Here is a 6,977-nt window from a genome sequence, read left to right as displayed (position 1 = left end):
TTGTGTGGAAACCCATCCTGCTCTTCTGGGGTGTTTGCCTACACAAGCATTTAAAAAACCTACTTGGGTTGTAATGAGAACACCTTTCCTCAGATCTGGGTCCAGGTTTGTTCCTTTCTTGATGCCAAAGTTGACATGCTCCCAGTTGGTCTCTGCAATAAAACCTCATCTCCGGGACGTGTAGCCATCTCTTCACTCTAGGGTCAATCAGGAGCCAGTGAGAGGGGTGGTGAGCTCACATGTGCAGGACGGCGCTTCCACAGGCCGTGGAAAACCACCCATCCAGGGCCTCCCTGCCACCACCCACTCTTTGCTGTCCCTCCCTCTTCGCCTTTGCTTCATATGCAGTTCAGCTGGCTTGGAAGGAAAACTTAACAGCTCAGTAACAGGCCACACATTTCAGTCAAGGTCTCAAAGGCATTTCTGGAGTCGAGATTCTGGAAATAAAGGGGCTGCAGCACTTTGACATCTGTACCAGTGGCGTCACTCATGTGTCTTTCCTTATGCATGCCATCACCCGTTACCCGCTCCCATGCCCTTCTCTATCTGAAGGATTCCTTCCAGTGAAATTTCTTTTTTTTTAAGGTTTTATTCATTTATTTGAGAGAGAGAGACAGAGATAGCAAGAGAGCATGAGTAGGGAGGAGAGGGAGAAGCAGTCTCTCCGCTGAGCAGGGAGCCCAGTGAGGGGCTCGACTCCAGGACCCTAAGATCATGACCTGAGCCAAAGGCAGATGCTTCACCGACTGAACCACCCAGGTGCCCTGGTGGGATTTCTTGATGCATTTTAAAACATTGACAATAGGTCTCACTTACCTATTAATAAGGTAAGGAAAATTTAAAACCAGAGGAATCACTTGTGTGGGTCACACTGAGGATCCCAGGACCCTTGTCCTGATCCTCCATCATCAATATACCCTGACAATTTGTTCATTTCACAGAGGGAGCCTACAAGGGAAAATTCTTCATCCTCTGTGACTGTCTCGCTTCTTTAATCCCACTTGGAAGCCTCTCCTGTGGCATCTCCATTATGTTGGGTCTTGTCGTGGGAAGATGTGGTCCTTGCCACTACAGCTCTGCGAGAGCCAAATAAGTGCCTCTCCTTCGCCCGTGGCAATCCTCAGTACCCTCTCCACACCTCACTTTGCAAGGCACAGAACCTGCACGTATGAGCCTTTGATGAGTCAGATCTTCCTTGAAGAGGGAAAAAAAAAAATCAAGGATCTAAGTATAAACAAGCTCTCGGCATGGAGTGAGGGAGAGATTCCAAACTTTTCCATGAGAGAGTGACACTTCTTCCCCATCCCCCAAGTTCATGTTATGAATATTCCCTGCATTCTTCTCCATAAAAGAACTCGACAGAACGAACTCATTTCCAAACTCCCATTTTCAGATGTTGTTTAGGTCAAGTTTAAGCTATCCTGGCTTCAAGCTGGGGTTCTGACGCCAGCTCTGCATTTATGGCACAAGAAGTCAAAAACTGTGCTGTCGCAAGGGATGTTCCTTCCCTCACCCTTGAAGCAGCCTCCACCTTAGCCATCTCTGCACACACACACTTTTTTAAAAAAAGCTTAATATTACCAATTTGGCAGAAGGAAGTGTAAATGTTATGTCAGTGTTAAGACTCTACTTAATCCTGATAGATGAGTTGTTAGGGAAGCGTGACGCTAATTGACAGATGTTAAATGACACCCACTGTTCCCTGCGGCGCACAAATAGAGCTCTGTGCTTCCAGGACAGGTGAGATCTCCTTGGCAAGAGGCAAGGGTGGAATTTTCTTTCCTGTCTTCCATGCGCAGGCCCGCTGTCCTGTCAGTCTGGGTGGACCTGGGCCGGAGATGGGGAATAAGTGCTTGTGGATTACCAGGTTAGCCAAACACCCAGGCAGTTTGAGTCTCTTCAGCTTTGAGTGAGGGATTAATTGGAATGAGCTGGGCTTTCCCGGATTACGGAGGGCCTTTTGATGATGTCAGAAATTCCAAGAGGAGGAGGTTTCAGAAGAAAGTAAGGAAAAGCTGAACATCTGTTTGTTCTCTGTCAAAAGAAAGATCAAGAAAAAAAAAAAAAAAGAATCCAAACCACTCTTCCCTTTCTGGCTGGCTCCTTCGGGCAGCTCTGTCTTGCCCTGGCACCTGTCAGGCTAAGGAAGCCAACCAGATGAAAAGAAATTAAGCAAGTGGTTTGTAACCTCCAACATTAGTGTTCAAAAAAAATATTTTAAAGATTTTATTTATTTATTTATTCATAGAGACACAGAGAGAGAATGAGAGGCAGAGACACAGGCAGAGGGAGAAGCAGGCTCCATGCAGGGAGCCTGATGTGGGACTCGATCCCGGGTCTCCAGGATCACACCCCGGGCTGCAGGCGGCACTAAACCGCTGCGCCACCGGGGCTGCCCAGTGTTCAAAAAACTGATGCTTGAGCCCTACTTGTAGAGATTACAGTGCAACTGCTGTGAAGTAGGGCTGGGTGGCTGGTGTTTTTATAAAGACTCCCATGCTGGGGGCGCCTGGGGGGCTCAGATGGTTAAGTGTCTGCCTTCGACTCAGGTCGTGATTCTGGGGTCCTGGGATCAAGCCCTGTGTGGGGCTCCCTGCTTAGCGGGAAGTCTGCTTCTCCCTCTCCCACTGCCCCTTCCCCTGCCCTTTTCCCTCTCAGTATCTCTCTGTCTTGAATGAATACATAAAATCTTAAAAAAAAAAAAAAAAAAAAAAAAAGGCTCCCAGGGTGTTCTATCATTCAATGCTGACAAACATGGGCCCAAGGAGCAGATGTAACTGAGACCATGAGGACGTTGGTATTTGAGACTCAGTGCTGCTGGACTGCTACCCTCACGAGAGCAAAATCAGCGTTTACTCCCCATGTGCCACCAAAACTTCTAGAAGTATCTTCAGTCATTCCAAGGAGAAAACGGGACTTTCCTCTGTGTCATCCCTCCTCCGTGCTGTACCCTGTTATCTCCCTATAAGGGCTATGCCTGTCCCTGGATTGGCTGGGAACAGGTGGTGCCTGCCCAGTTAGAAGAGGCCACATGGGGATCTATCCTAAATCTCTCTTAAACCCCATCTCAGGCCCAGACCGAGCTCAGGAAATAAGTCAAGGCAGCATCTGAAGCCTTTGCAGAGGTGAGAGGAAGACCTGGTATGGAAACTAAAATTCTTCTGCTTTTCCTCTCAGACTTTTGATGGGGTAGTGTGTCTGGGAAAGTTTGCAGGAAGGCCAAATCTATGACTAAACTAGGAGCTCTTCGTATCCTGGGACTATCATTCCGGCCCTTTTCTTGGGCAGTAAATAACTCTTGGCTTTGAAAAACAAGCCCTGGTGACACATGCGTGATGGCTGTGGGAGAAACAGAGTCTGGACGTCTCAGTGGAGACCTCGGTGCTTCTAAGCCTTGTCTGCCTTTCGACTTGGATTTCCTCATTGCGAAGAATGGTGGTGACTCTGCCCCTGAGAACAACCAAGGGAAGGATCCCATGTCTCACGGTGAATTCCAGAGTGCCCCACTGAGGCCCCAGTATCGGGGAGATGGACCCCCATGGCAGCTGGGAATATTGATGCTAATGACTCACACTGTGTCTCTCAGTGGCCAGAAAGGAGCTGCCTTGTCCAGATTACTCCACTTTCAGGAAGTGGCTTGATGCTGGGAAACAAGTGCCCACCCTCTTTCCTCAATCTGGGACACATCGGCTTTGGAGCTTCTTAAAAAGTATTGGGTGAGGGGCGTCTGGGTGGCTCAGTCAGTTGAGTCTGCGACTCTCAGTGTGGCCCAAGTCATGATCTCAGGGTCATGAGATCTAGCTGCGCATGTGGCTCTGAGCTCAGCGAGCAGACTGCCCGGGATCCTCTCCTTCTCCCTCCCCCCCTGCCCCTCCCCTGTCTCACACATGCACAAGCATGCACGCTCTCTCTCTCTCTTTCTCTCTCTCTCCCCCATAAATAAATAAATAAATAAATAAATAAATAAATAAATAAATAAATAAAATCTTTAAAAGGAAAAAGAAGTACTGGGTGAGGCCTCAGTCACACCAGCATTGCAAGCATTGTGGGGCAGCTTCCTCACTCTGCCTTCCTCACTTCCTCTTGGGTGTATTCCTCAGTCCATTCTCAATAAACTTTGTGCCTGCAACTCTCCATCACGGGGCACCCAAGCTAAGTGACTTCCTCTTCACCAGTCCCCCAGAGGCCAGCTTTAAGATGTGTAGTATGAACAGCACCCTGGAAAGAGGACTTAGTCTGTAGTTGGAAGGAATACATTTTAGTCAGCTGTGGAGAGATCTCTAACGTTCGTTTCTGGTTCTGGCAGCTCTGGCCTTCCTGGGGAGGACGAGTGGGACCACCGGTGACAAAGCTAGTGATGCTAACAATTTGCACCTGAGGTAACTTGAGAGGGAGAGATCGCCAAGGAATTCCAGATACCAAAACATGAGGCATGCTCCGCAGAGTTGCTGGAAGTAGACGGGTGTGAGATTAGCAGATATTGAAGGAAAGTTGGAAAAGTGACAAAGAAGAGGAGGCAAAGAACTTTCTCCAGAGATGAGAGATTTTTGTTTAATTTCCTGGATTAGTTACTTTTAATGGTTAAAAAAAAAATCCACATCTGTTAATTTACTGCAAGAGCCTTTGTAATTTGAGTGCTAATGGCCTTCCAGGGGAGGGGAGTCTGGCTATGGATTTGCGCAAAGAGTTAAATCTCATGATGCCAACATGCTAGGGGAGGCCCCACCTGTGTGTACAATGTACTTAAGGGATTAGAGCAAACTTTGAAATTATGATATGTTTTACCTAGAGTAAGCACCTTACTCGTTAAGCTTCTATTTCCTTGAAGGAGGCATTGCGGGGAGAAAACCGTCAATTCTCTCAGGTAATCAGGTGCATGAGACACTCTGCTTGTGGGATATAATGAAGGTTTAAGTGCAGGCAGATGAAGGATGTGTTATCCGTATATTTTATTTTAAACCTACTTTCAATACTTGGCGAATCCAATTCAGAGGTGTTGCTTCCAAGAGGTCTGCCCTGAATGAAGGTGACATTTCCAGGGAGGTGCATGTACCAGAGAGCCAGGGGAGGGTTGCAAAGTAGGAGGGGTTGGTGGGAGGTGAAAGGGAAAATTTATTTTATTTAAAAATTTTTGTTTAAAGATTTGAGACAGAGAGAGAGAGGGAGAGAAAGAGAGAGAGTGCTAGTGAGTGGGAGGAGGGGCAGAGGGAGAGAATTTTCAAGCAGACTCCCTCCTGAGCGAGGAGTCAGACTCAGCTGATCCCAGGACCCTGAGATGTGACCTGAGCAGAAACCAAGAGCCAGCCGCTTAACCAACTGAGCCACCCAGATGCTCCTGAAAGGGGAATTTAAAAGTACTGCTGTGCTCTCCATGGTTCCTTCGGGGTCTTCCAGAAATACACGCAAATATTCTCTATTTAAACAATGGAGATGGAGCAGGTGATTTTTAAATGGAAGGCAAATATTTCTTTCCCTTCCACAGATTTGCCAGGAATGGGTGTGTGTGTGTGTGTGTGTGTGTGTGTGTGTGTGTGCAGTGCATTTACAAAAGAATGACCACCGTTTGCCACTGGCTAAGCCACTGCTTTTGATTATGTGGTCTTCTTAGATTTGTCAGGCAGGCTGAGTGAGGGAGAACACGGTAAGCAGAAACATGTAAGCTCAAAAGCATGCAGCCTTTAGGAAACAGAAGCCCACATGCAAACACGCCTAATAAAGTCACGGGACTTTATGTTAAAAACAGTCATAGATTGCAAAAAAAAAAAACTTAGAAAAATGAAGTTGGGTTGAGGTACTCTTACTAAACTTCAAGTCCCAGGCTTTCATGCTAGAGACCGGACCAGGGTCTGTTAGGCAGGTGGAGAATCCAAACTAGCTCACTGAAGGGAAGCAGGCTGTCTGGGGGTGAAGTGGTCAGGGGGGCCCTCTAGTTCCCCTATCAGGTACCCATACACGAGTTCTTCAAGTGCTGTTCTACCGGCGAGTATCCAGCTCCAATGGAGGAAGAGCCAGATGGGCTCATAGACCAAATAATTTTAAACAAAGACTTTTTTTTTTCAACACAATACACATCACAGTAAAATGTTTAATACTTGCAGAATTGCAGGGGGAAAGACTGAAACTGGGGGGCGGGGGGCATGGAGGGTCCCAAGCAGGGAGTGGGCGCCAAATGTTTCTCTTTAAAGCCAAGTGAACAGGAGCCAGCCATCTAGGCCAGTCTGCCGTCTACACCCCCTGGTACTTATCAGCAGCCGAGCGTTTAACAGTATTTCAATACGGAGCCGAAATGGTAGAAAACAGGGTGAAACGGGCCAACTTTCTATCAACTCTGGCAGTTTTGCCACCAAGAGTAAATCGGCCCTTTTAATAGGAGGAAATTGAATGGTTTCTCACTAAACAGAATTAAGTAGTGGGATCAAGAGCTTTCCAGGCCTCAGGGTACCTCATTAGTGACTGGCTTCTTTTACTCTGATGTCTCCTCTCTGCCAGGTCACCTTAGACAATCCGGTAAAAACAGAAGCATGGCCAGATTTCTCCTTTGCCCTCTTCTCCTTGTCGCTGAAGTCACCAGGGGACTCACTTGGGGAACCCATTTTTATAGGCATTAAATAGTTTCCGACGTATTTGGACAGTTTCATTGTTTGGTGAGGGAGGCCACCATAATGCTATGTTTTGAAAACTGTTTCCTTTGCCCTAGCCCCTACTGGCAAAGTGCTGTCCCCCCCCCCGTCCCCCCCCCCCCAGCTTGCAGCCAGGGACCCAGCTCCCTGAGCTCGGCCTGGCTTTTCTCCACGCCCTGCCCATGACCCCTGCGTTTCCACCGGACAGCTCAACCGTGCCTGACCCTTCATTTTGTACTGTGTTCTCCTCGTGTGTGAAAGCCCGGTACCTCTTAACTCCCCTGCCTGCGGGGATCCCAGAGGGTTGTCAGACTTTGAACCAGAACAACAGAGCCACCAGAAAGTCTTATAAAAGCA

This window comes from Canis lupus, chromosome 25, assembly GCF_003254725.2.
Source record: "Canis lupus dingo isolate Sandy chromosome 25, ASM325472v2, whole genome shotgun sequence".
NCBI classification, from domain to species: Eukaryota; Metazoa; Chordata; class Mammalia; order Carnivora; family Canidae; genus Canis; species Canis lupus.
Note: the sequence above shows the minus strand (reverse complement) of the source record.